The 11,896-nt window shown below is 59.2% G+C and overlaps 2 long non-coding RNA genes across 2 annotated transcripts; one reads left to right on the forward strand and one right to left on the reverse strand.

Annotated features, from left to right (window-relative positions):
- Positions 1–277: 277 nt before the first annotated feature.
- Positions 278–8,662, reverse strand: LOC118967296 (uncharacterized). The gene is made up of 3 exons (XR_005054212.2): positions 8,388–8,662; positions 7,427–7,627; positions 278–7,320 (listed from the first exon to the last, which is right to left on the reverse strand). It is a non-coding gene; the product is annotated as an uncharacterized lncRNA (long non-coding RNA).
- Positions 8,663–8,712: 50 nt separating this feature from the next.
- Positions 8,713–9,837, forward strand: LOC118967293 (uncharacterized). The gene is made up of 3 exons (XR_005054210.2): positions 8,713–9,056; positions 9,130–9,206; positions 9,306–9,837. It is a non-coding gene; the product is annotated as an uncharacterized lncRNA (long non-coding RNA).
- Positions 9,838–11,896: the final 2,059 nt, after the last annotated feature.

An 11,896-nucleotide genomic window follows, 5' to 3' on the forward strand; every position in this document is an offset into this window, starting at 1 on the left:
CTGTGCAGCCCGGGCTGTGACCTAACCTCTCTGAGCTGGTCTGCTCCTCTGTAAAGGGGGCTGGGATCTTTTCTCATCCTTGGCCCCATATGGTGGGTGCTCAAGTGTAAGTGGTATGGCGGGGGTCCTGAGGGGTGGGGTGGGTCTGGGTGGGTGTGTGGGCCCAGCCAGAGTTGCTCCAGGTCCTGCAGGGACTGGAGACAGGACTGTGCAGCCTCTGGTGGGGCAGAAGCTGCAGGGGCAAAGGTGCCCTCCTGAGGTGGGCGGCGACCTGACCTCTCCCCGGGTTGTGCCCTTCCAGGGAGCTGAGCATTGGACCAGCCTGGGACGGAGGGTGGGAGGGGCCAGAGGGGAGCGGTTTGGACAGGTTGGGGCTGCCAGTGTAGGCCTGTGTGGTGGGGACACTCGGGTCCCTGTGTTCCTGCCCAGCCACCTGGGAAGACATTGTCCTACCTTCCTAGCTGTCAGGGAGCTGGGGGGCTGGTTCTGGAAGGTGGTGCCTAGGGGGTGGAAAAGGTGGGCACACCCAGTGTATGGGACGATACAAACATTATTTCTGTAGGGGATATGGCTTTTTCCCTCCTACTTTTCACTATGACAATTTCAAATGAAATTCCAGGCTGAGTTCTATAGTGAGAGCCACTGGCGGGGGACCACACTGGGGCTTGAGATCAGGCCTGGTGGGGGGTCTTGCACCCGGAAAGTGGCCAGCACTTCAGAGCAGACCTTGTTCCCAGACAGAAGGCTGCTGAGCACGGGGCCTGTCCCCGCTGCCTCGGCCCTTTACCGCCTTCCTAGGCCTGGTGAGGGCTGGTCCCCGAGGGCTGCGTCCTGGGTCCCCCCAGGGAAACTTGCCCCAAACAGCTGGAAGCTCAGCAGGGGCCAAGCAGGCATCTGTGTGTGCCTCAGAGCAGGTGGTGGGGAAGGAAGCCACCATCCAGCCCCCAGCCCCTCTGCCCCTGGTGGCCTGGAGGGTGCTGGAGCCCCGTGGGCATGGATTTCCTGAGTGGCAGTGTGCCAGCCAGCCTGGTGACCGCCCTCGTCCCTGGAGGGGCCCCACTTGCTAGGCCTGCTTCTCCCCAACACTAGGATGCCCTCTGCCTCTCAGAGCTGAGACCCCTTGAGCCCCAGTGTGCTTCGCCGTAGCTGCTCAAGGTCAAGTGGGGAGGAAGGGGCTGCATGGGGTTCTGAAACCCTCACCTGGCAAAGCCTCTGTGGGCTGCGATAGCCCTGGGCCCTGCCCTGGGGCAGACAGCCTGGGTCCGGTGGGCCTTCCATGCTGGGGTCCTGGGGCTGTGGGAGGGCCTGGGGACCTATAAAGGAGAAGCCCAGACCCTTCAGTTCCCATGGGTCCCCAAGGCCGTGTATCTGGGACATTACTTGACACAGGATGGAGATGGGGGCAAAGCCTAGGCCAGGATGGGTAGGGGTGTCTCTGGGCTGGAGGGTCTCACGCGGGATGGGGAGGGACGCCAGGGCTGTGTTCATCCTGCTGGGTGTGTGCTCGGCCATCTCCACTCAAGGGAAGCTCAGAAGGCTCCTCCAGGGCACCCTGCCTGCTCCGGCCTGTACGTCCGTATCCCTCCTGCCCCCTCCACCGGCCCTGGGTGTCTCTCAGGGCCTGCCTCTGTCCTGCTGACTGTTGGTCAGCTTTGCTGTCCTCTGACTTCCAGCCTTTCCTGGGAGCCGGCTGGGGCCAGCTTGCTTTCCTCTGGCCCCTGGCTCCTTCCGTAGTGCGCTGGCTTATTATCGCTGCCTCAGTGTGCCACGCCATGCCCACACTCAGTTCCCACTTTGCTCTTCTCTTTCCAACTTTTGATAGTTTAATGTCCTCAGTTGATCGCATTCAGTGCTCTGTGCGGATCCTTTGCAAGATTCCCTCTGCCTGCCTCAGAGGGGGAACTCATTCTTGAGAGCCCCTCCAAGGCTGGTCCTGTGTGCTGGACTTCCCGAATACGGGCCTGTTCAGACTGCCCTGCGGCCTTTGCTCTTGAGGACAGCGGGGCAGACATGAGGCCCTTGGCTTGCATGCCTTTCCTTGGGAGCTGTTCCCTGGGGCTCCCACAGCCAAGTACAAATGGGGTGGCTTCAAACGACAGACGCTGATTCTCTCACAGTCTGAAATCAAGGTGTCGGCCTGGCTGCGGTCCCTCTGGCATTCCAGGGGCGCCTGTTTCACGCCTGTCTCTCAGCCGGGGTGTAGTGGCAGTCCTGGCCCTCCCGGCGGCTGCAGCACTCCAGTGTCTGCGTCTGTTGTCACATGCCTTCTCCTGTGTCCGTGGTGTGTTTTTCCCTGTTATAAGGACACCAGTCCTATTGTATTGGGGCCCTTCCTAGTCAAGTATGACCTCATCTTAACACGATTATGTCTGCAAAGACCTTATTTCCAAACAATGTCCCATTCACAGGTCCTGGGGCTGGGACTTCAGCATGTATTTTAGGGGAGTACAGTTTACCCCCAAGTTTCTTCTGGGTATTGCTCTTATTTGCTGTTACTGTTGAAAAGTCTGATTTCAACTTAGTTTCCTTTCTTTTATAAAATGCTGGTCTTTCTGTGCAGCTGCCCAGAGGATCATTTCCCTGCCTTTAAAGCCACTCATTTTACCAGGCTCGGTCCGGCTCCTGCCTGTTCCGGGCCAGGCGACCCAGGTTCATGGAATGACTTTCAAATGTACGTACAAGTCCTCCTTTATTTCAAGAAAGCTTTCTTGAAGAGTAGTTTAAATACTTGTTCTGCTCTATTACAGTTTTGGTTATCACTTTGAAAACCTCCAGTTAGGCGTATGTTGGGGTTTTTAACCTGTCTTTCAGAGTTATCATTTTCTCTGTGAAGCCTGTGAATCTCTTTCCTATTTTGTGTGTCCACTTTTCTCTTTTTTGAAATGCTCCATGGTGTCCACCCTCTCATCTTACTTGTAAATTTGTCGCTTCTTTTCTGAAAACGGTTCGTCCTTTTCTTTCATTTCTTTCCTGAATTAGGTCTAGAGCCCCCCGTCTGACACCGTGCCCTCCCGGAATGCCCACTCTGCTGCAGTCTTCCGTCAGCGCTGAAGCTCATGTTGGGCCCCGGATGACCAGGTCCACTGGTCTGGGGAGAGTATGCTTGTATTTTGTTGCTCGTATTCGCCAGGATGCATTTCCCAGACTTGCAGGAGGCTGCAGGTGTGCGGGGCCATGGTTCCTGGGAGGACCTGTTGAGATGGGGCTGGAGGCCCTTAACACAATGTGCTCCCATCTGGCAGCTGTGCCAGCAGCTCCTCCGGGTTGGAAATCCTGGGCTGCAGGTGGTGGTGGGCTGGTGGCTGGTACATGAGTAACAGCGGGTGCTTGTGCACCCACACCAGCCAGCTCGGTGGACCCGACTCATCTGAGGTTCTAGGGCAGCCCGCGTAATCTCAGGCGAGGAAAGTCAGGACACCATTTGCCTCTGGGGTGTGTGGCGCTGGGCACCGACAAGCAGGGGCTGAGGGGAGGCCTGGGGCGGCAGCCATAATGGGATTTGCATTTGTCAGAACTGAGTGATGTGCTGGTGTTTATCCATCTGCTGTTACGGGTTGAATAGTGCACCCCACATTCAGATGTAACCTCTAGAATCTCACATTTCCTTAGAAAATTCCCCCCACATTCATATGAAATCCCCAGAATCTCAAAACATGACCGTATTTGGAAATAAGGTCTTTGCTAATAGGTTAGTTGAGACGAAGTCACACTGGAGCAGGTGGGCCCCAATCCAGTATGACCTGCATCCTTATAACAAGGGGACGTTTGGACATAGACACACACACAGGATGAAGGTGGAGGTTCAAGGTGCTGTGAGGGCCACCAGCAAACTGGCAGCCGGGGAGGGGTGCAGACCCTGCAGACACCTTGACCTCAGACTTCTGCCCGCAGACCTGTTGCCAAAGCCCCTCCCACCCCCCACCGCCTGTGGTACATTGTCACTGCGGTCCTGGGAAACTAACAGTCACTCACTCTGTCCTCATCCTGGGCTGTGCCCACCAGCCCCATGCTTCAGCTGGTGCTGTGGGTGTGGCTGTCATCCCTGTGCTGCCTGGCTTCTCCAGGCTGCAGTGAGGCCCTGCCCCTGGACTGGGGGCTGGCGTGTGTGGGGTGGGAGGTGCGAGCTGACCGCAGCGGGAAGGCTGTGTTGTGGGCGGTCCTGGGACGTCAGCAGTAGCAGCGTCTGTAACTGTGGGCCTGCCTCAAACTGGTGCGTACCCCGCTCCCCTCCCTCCCTTGAGCACACCCTGAGTTGTAGCTGAGCAGGTAGCTGAGCACAGCGAGAGATGGCATTTCCCAGCCTCCCTTCCTGGCAGCTAAGTGGGGCCAAGGGGCTGACCCTCGGCCCATAAGATCAATGAGTCTGGGTCGCTGAGGACGTTGTGGAGCCGCCTCACTGCCTGGATGCAGTCACCTTCAGACTTTCTCACGAAGGAAAGATGCTTCTGTGCTGCTGATGCCTTGGTGCTGGGATGGCTCTGTCATGTGCAGCAAAGCAGACCTTAGTGGATGTCACTGCTAACAGTCGTCACACCTTGAGCCCTCTTCTACAGAGCGGCAGACGGAGGCTTGGAGAGGTGAAGAAAGTTGCTCAAGGACACACAGCTGGAAGAGGCAGGTCAGCCCAGGTCTGCGTGCGTGCAGAGCTTCTGCCTGGCATCATTCAGTTCGCAGTTCTCTCTGAGCCACAGCGGCCAGTCTGTCCATGACCAGCCACCCCGAGCTACCAGAGGCCAGTGGGAAGGGCCGTGCGGCCAAGGACACAGTGCACCCTCAGGGGTCAGGCCCTCCTGCCTGCCAGCTGGTGAGGGGGTTTGGGAGGAGGATGGCTTCTCTCTCCTCACTGGGTTTAGATGGACTTTAAGTCCTAAGACACAGGAGATGGGCAGAAGGGGGACCGGGTAGTTGGTCACCAAAAAGGGTAGATTCAGCGTGGGATGGTGACCCCAGCACAGATGAGCTCAGTGACAACAAGAACCTTCTTCCCTGGAGCTTACCTGGGCGACCTGTGCTTACCGGCTCCACGTGGGGCAGGGGGTGCCCAGAACAGCCTGCGGGGAGGTCCCAAGGGCTGAGTGGTGCCGTGGGTCAGAACTCCTTCCAACTCCTTCCTGGGCAGTGAGGGGCCCACAAGCCACCTCCTGCTGCTTCAGAAAAGGAGAAGGACCACCCTGAGGCCCCAGGTGGGCATACCGGGAGGGGAGCTACCTGGCTCTTGGAAGCAGTGACTGGGCCCTAGTCCTGGAGAGCCCCCTGAACCTCAGCTCCCCGTCAGCGAGGGCAGAGCTTCTGCAGGAGCCACCTGTGCCTCCGCCCTGCACAGCCACCCCCGGGGAAGGCAAGCGGGTGCAGATGGAAGCGCGCATCCCCGGCATCTCCGCGACCTGACAGCTCTGACCCCGGCTGCCTGGGGCACAGATCACACCCCCTGGGGAGGCTTCATACCAGGGACACGCGTGGGAGCAGAGCCACAGTGCCTCGCCCGGCAGACCGCTGCAGCTGGGGTCGGGGTGGGGGGCTGCTTTGCTGTTTCTGGAATGTTGCATGGAGGGTGGGTGCTGGAGGCAAGGGGCGGCTCCTTGCGGGGAATGACTGCCGTGTCACCTTCTGCCTCACCTGGAGGGGGGTGGGCCTGGGGTGGCTCCTGCTGTGAGTCACTGTTTCCATCATCGCCTCGGCAGAGCCTGTGTTCCCTGCAAACACCCGGGCATGTGCTTGCAGGCTTGGCCTCCCCTGGGATTGTCCCCATGCCACCTTGTCCTGCTGAGCCACGAGGGGCTAGGGACAGCCTGTCGGAGGGCAGGCTCCGGTCCTCGGGGGCCGCATGCATCCCCTGTGCTGTGGGCTGGCTGCCCACACAGCCCCGCAATGCGGTTGGTGAGGCACAGGGTCTCTGAGGGCCCAGTAACCTGCCTGCTCTTCCCTCTGAGCCCTGAACTCAATGAGGAAGGCAGGCAGTGGCGGCAAGCCCAGGACCACCTCTTCTGGGGCTACTTCCGGGCTGGGCATGGCGGGCTCAGCACCAGCAGCCTTGACACATTGAAGGGCCACGAAAATGTTCCAGATCCTTTTAAGCTCATAGGAGAGCATGATCCAGCCTGGGCTGTGGTCACCTTCATACCCACATAGCTGTAGAACCTAGATTAGTGTTTCCATGCAGAGTGAGGGGTCCCCAGAGCATACCACGTGAGAGGCCCTGCATTCCCGAGAGTCTGGGCAGAGGGCAGAGCTGAGCTGAAGCGGGGGCAGCCGGGGTGGGGCAGGCTGGGGGTTCGGCCGAACATGTGGATGGAACCCCCCTTCCCCATCCCAGCCTCCTGCGTGGGGATGGGTTGAGGGAGGTAGCAGAGGACAGGAGTTGAAAGAGCGGTGGAAAGAGCCTCAGGAGTGGTTACAGGGACCCCATGTTCCTCGAATTTTGTCTCCCTACTGGGGGCTTCACCTCTGCACCTGGGGTCAGCAGGGAGGGGCAGCTTCCCCCAGGGAGGACAGTCCTGTCTCCTGTGCACGAGCCACGCCTGGTGGTGGACAGTAGGGGTTTGCCTTAGGATGGACAAGCCAGTCCCGAGGCCCCTCTGTCCGAGGCTGAGGTTTACCCTTCCTGCTTGCGTGCCCCATTGGGCCTCCCCACTGTCCCCCACCCAGCGAGAGGCTCTGCAGTGGCAACGTGCAGATTCCCCGTACGGATACAGCGGCCCGGAGTGGGGTGCAAACCTCCCATTGTCACTCTTTCAGAGAGAAAATGCTCCAGGTGACATCCTCGCAGATTACAGTCCAAGCAGGATGAAGTAAAAACCTGGCTGTCCTCGTTATCTAAAGCCGGCGTCTGAAGCACTCACGTCCGCTCTCCAGAACATCCAGTCCGCTTAATCGCCCCCGCATCGTGGTGGCAGTGGAAGTGCTCTGGGCACATGAGGCCAGGGAGGCTGTGCCGCTGCACCAGGAGCTTTAGGGGTGCTTGTGCCTCCCCTGAGGGCCCACCAGCCTGGGCAGTGCGGCCAGGGCACCCTCCTTCCAGACCTTTCTCAGGTACTCTTGAAGCCCAGGTCAGATGTACCAGGTGAGGCTTCTGGGCTGGAAGGTGAGTCAGGTGTGCGCAGGCACGCGGTGCAGAGGTTGGCGAGCCCGGCGGCCGTGTTCCGTGTGTGTGGTCTTGGACCCGCGGGCGTCACACCGGGGTGGCGTGTCCAGGTCTGCAGGAGCTGGGCAGGGCCTCTGCGGCTAAAGAGCCCAGGGGAGGCTGGTCAGGGTGTGCTTTTGTTCCCGGTGATGGGGACCCTCTGGGGATGTCCAGCGGGAGGTTGTTTGCAAAGCTGTTAGCTTTTGAAAAGAATTATTTTATTTTACAGATTTAGATTTACATAAAAATCAGGAAGATGATCCGGCAGTCCCCACGTGGGGGTGTGTCGCATCATTAAAGTCTTACATGGTCCGGTCTGTTTGTGACGGTCGGCGATCTCAGGGCTGTGTCGTCGCTAGGAGCCCACACTTCCCTGTGCTTCCCCAAGTCCTTCTCTGCCCAGGGCCCACGTCAGTCATCTTCTCGAGCCCCTCGCAGGACCGAGGTCACAGAATGAGTTGGTGGCTCCTGGCTGCTGGCTCCCAATACCCAGCCCTCAGGCGGTACCTGCAGACCCCAGGCCAGACCCCCTTTTGCATATGATTTGCGGCTCCTGTTCTTCCCTCTTCTGGTGGGGAGAGGGGCCCAGGCCTGATGTGACACTGTGATCCTGTCTCTCCCGCAGCCTGCGGGCTGTGCTACTGCCCTGTCCCCTCCCAGCCTGCCTCCGTGAGGCCCCTGGGGTTCAGGTCTGTGCTAATTTCCCCTTTGCCCTCCAGTGGTCACAGCCTCCCTTGATGCACCTGCGTATGGGTTTGGGTTTCTTTGTCAGAATTCATGTCCTTGCAATAACATGGGGAAGTCTCAGCTGTGACAGTCCCTTAGATTATTGCCCACCCTCCCCGCTCTGGGTGCCCCACCCAGATCCCCAAATCCCCTTCTGCACTCCCAGGGCCCCTCTGCCAGCAAGGGGTGCACCTGGGCCCCTTGGGGGATGTCCCAGAGGGTGGAGCTGTCCAGCTGGGAGTCTGCGTCCCAGGGGCCCACCTGGGGGAGGAGGAGCTCTGAGGGGGATTTCATCCTCCAGGACCCCCATGGGGTCCGGCTGGGGCCAGCACTGCCCAGGGGCCCAGCCTTGCTTGGCTCTCCTTTCCTGTCCTGCTCCCGCTCCCTCCCCTGGGCCCCTGGGTGCAGGTGTCTGACTGATGGCTCTCCTCCCATCGCAGGTGGGCTGCTGGGACCCAGCGTCAGATCGGCTCCCCCTGAACTTCCGCGGGACCTGCTGACGTGAGGTCCTGGATCCTCCCCTGTGCGTGTTCCGACCCACCCTCAGTTTTCCAATCCTATGGTCAGCTGGGTCTCTGACCCATTTCAGGCTCTGACCCGGACCGGACCTGGCCTCCCTCTCCTTCACGGCTGCCCCCGCAGTCTCGACGATTCTTCCATCGCACGTTGGATGCTCCTATTTTTTCAAGCGTACTTGGTGGGCTTGGCTTTTAGTTGCTGTGTCCGTCTGATCACCTCTGTCTTTGCGTCCGGCCCGACTGCCTGTGGGTGCTGCCGGCTCATTTAGGGCGGCCCTTCCCGGACGCGCTGGGGAGCTCTGACGTAAGCCTGTCCTCCGCCCTCTCTGCGGGAAGCCGGGGTTTAGGTGCTTTTCTCCTGGGACCATCTGCCTTTGCTTCTCCCAGAGTTTGACTGTTCGAAACTGAATGTGTGCTTGGCTTTTAGTCACCCAGCAAATGTGAATTCTGGTGGGAGCTGGGCTTCTGGCTGGGGTTCCCCCCTTGCCCCGTGCAGAGCTGAGGTGATACGCCCCATCTTCCTGCCTGGGGAGCAGTTGCGCTCCGCCCTCTGGGGAGGGTATCTGCCTTCTCTGCCTTTTATGGGCGTTTCTGATGCCCTCCCGCTCCTGGTGTGTGTGACCTATTAACATGCAGTGAATACAAAGCTGAGCATTCCATAGAGAAGTGGGTCATTTTGCAGAAAAAGATAGGTAAGTGTCTCTTCAACATACGGAAAGAAGCTCATAATAGAGAAATGCAAATATAAACTGCTTTCCCTTACAGCGGATTAGCAAGGATTCAGAATTGTGGCTGTGCCTGGCTGACGAGCCTTGGGAAACAGGCTCTGTCCTCGCACGATGGTGAGAGGGAGAAACATACAACCCCTGGGAGCAGAGGGCAGCACCGTCTGACAAAATTATGTAGGTATTTACCCTTTGACCCTGTGGCCCCATTTCTAGGACTTGCCTCTGACAAAGCTGCACCTCTCCCCAATGGACATAAGGTGGTGACACCCCAGGGCCTGGGTGTCACAGCGGACAAGCAGAGTGGCCGTGAAGGGGAGCGGTTGGGCCAGCCAGCAGAGCCACACCCAGTGGAACAGTGTAGGTGCGACAGACGTCCGGCAGGGCTCCAAGGCCTGCGGCGGCTCAGGGCGTCTGCGACATGCGAAAGAGAGTCTGTGCTGCCACCACTTGGGAGTAAAGTAACGGGGAGCTAACTGTGTGCACACACTCTTCTGTCCTTCATCTGCCTGTCCGGAGGGAGAGAGAGCGAGAGGCTCAGGAAAAGGGGGGAAGGGAGCCCACGGCCGTGCTGTGGTGCCCGTCAGGGCACAGTGAGTTCTCTGAGCATCTTCTTCATGCTTTGACTTTTGAACCATGTACTTGTGTTTCATATTCAGAAGATAAAATTAAGCCCATAAAGACAAAAAACCTAAAATTGAATTCAAATGAACTGATGAACCTAAATAAACCGGTAGCGTTTACTTATTTCGACAGAAGAGAGAATCCAAGCACTTTTTTTGAATGTGGTTCTCCAGCTGAGGAAATCTCGAGCTTCCCTTTCTGGGTTTATTCTTCCTGGGGGTAACAGGAGCGGCGCAGTGGGTCTGGGCTGTTGTATGTGTCCTGGGGGTCCATCTCCTGAGGAAGTAAAGGGAAGCAGGCCTCTTTCTACGGGTGGTGGGACACGCGGGCTCAGGCACAGAGCAGGGGAAGGTGAAGACCCAGGGGGCTTGTGTGTGCATGGGAAGCAGGAGCAGAGCCCATGAGCAAAGATAAAATACCCATTTTGTAGTTCTGAGCACTGAATGGAGCTAAAAACAGCGATACCCAGCAGCAAGGAGCACGCCAGGGCCCTGGAGCACACCCTACAGGCAGGGCCAGGCCTGGGAGAGAGCTGACTCCAGATCTGGGCCACGACGAGCCTGGGGCATCAGAGAGCCAGAGGTGCAGACGCCCTTGAGGGCCAATGGGCACACATCCGGGGACACAGGGCCGGGCGGCTGGGGCTCCCAAGGGCTGAACTGGGAAGTGTTCTGATGGAATGAAAAGCACCTAAGAGTCCCCAGAGATTCTACGAAGAAGGGAGGGAGGGCTGCCATACCAAGTGACGCAGCTGAGAGTGTCGGCGCCATCATTCCCACCTGCCATTCCTGCCCCACGGTGATCCCCCCTCAGCGCCTTCAGTGGGGCTGAGGAAACGGGGTCGTGGAAGTGACTGCACCGCCTGTCCTCCGGTGGAAAGTCAGGGGACACGCGGCAGAGGCAGCGGCACCTGTTACATCGCAGGAACTGTGGAGTCCCTAATCCCGAGCAAACCTGACCCCCGACGTTGCCCGTTTGGTGAAGGAGAGTGCAGGTGGAGGGGAAGCCCAGCGCTCTGCCCCAGAGGCGCACGTCCCACAGGACCGGGGTCTTGCATTCCAGGGCGAACAGAGACCCAGGGAAGAGAAGACTGTGCGGATCGGCTTCAGCTGTGTAAAAACCCCTCACGACCTAGTAGCGTAGAGCGCCGACTAGCTCCTCCGGCTCGTGATCTCTGGATTGAGTGCACACCTTCTCTGGCCTTCGCGGGCTTGCCGGTCCCTGCAGCCAGCAGCTGGCCTGGTGGGGGCTGAGCGCTCTACATGGCCTGCCTCCTCCGCCCACTGCCGACTTGGCATGCGTCCCTCCACCTGGTAGGCCAGCCCACGGGCACGTGAAGGTGTGCCAGGCTGCTGGCAGCCAGGCAGAACCGGCCCCAGGCACGTGTGCTTCCAGCCTTTGCCAGGTGGCCATTGGCTGAGGGGGCCACGCGGCCGAGCTTGCGTTGGGGTGGGAAGGAGGCTGTGCTCCCCAGGGTGGAGCAGCTGTGGGGGGGGGCACACACAGGATGGGAGGGTCACAAGCTCCATTTGCTCCTCAGATAGGTCTCTGCATGCCGGCTCTGCACCTGCTCCCTCGGGACTCGTGTCAGTGGGGAGACTGCCTGTGTGCAAACGCCTGGGCCGGCCACGGGACACGGCTTGTGGACTTCAACTACAGCTTGTGTAATGGGCCCAGGGTCCAGCCGAAATCCATGGACGTGTTTGTGCTAATGCCCCGCCCCCGCAGCTGCTCCCAGCGCAGAGGGGCACTGAGGCAGGCCGTCCCTGGGGGGCGGATCTGCAGGTGGCCAGCTTAGCTTTGAGGGTGACTTCCGAAGCCCCCTGACCACCCTGGGCCTAGGACGCTCCCGCTGCACCCCTGGGGGAGGTCACGTGGGTGTCGCACTGACCCTCTGCCCCTGCAGAGCCTCTCATGCTTTTCCTTCCATGAATCCCGGGCACTGTTTTTTGCCCTCAAGAAGCTACAATGTAATGGAGAAGATGAAATCAGACGCATCCAGAGCTGACACGAAATTTTAAGGCCATGCGCATGTAATCCATTTTGGGGGCTGCTCCTCCGAGGTCCTGGGTGCGTGAGAAAGACCACCAGTGGGCAAGGAGCAGGGCAGCACCCCCCAAGCCACCGCTGCCCTTTCCTTCCCAGCACCAGCGCTGGGACCCCAGTATATGTCTGTGTGGGTG

The sequence above is a fragment of the Manis javanica genome, chromosome 5 (genome assembly GCF_040802235.1).
Source record: "Manis javanica isolate MJ-LG chromosome 5, MJ_LKY, whole genome shotgun sequence".
Taxonomy (NCBI): domain Eukaryota; kingdom Metazoa; phylum Chordata; class Mammalia; order Pholidota; family Manidae; genus Manis; species Manis javanica.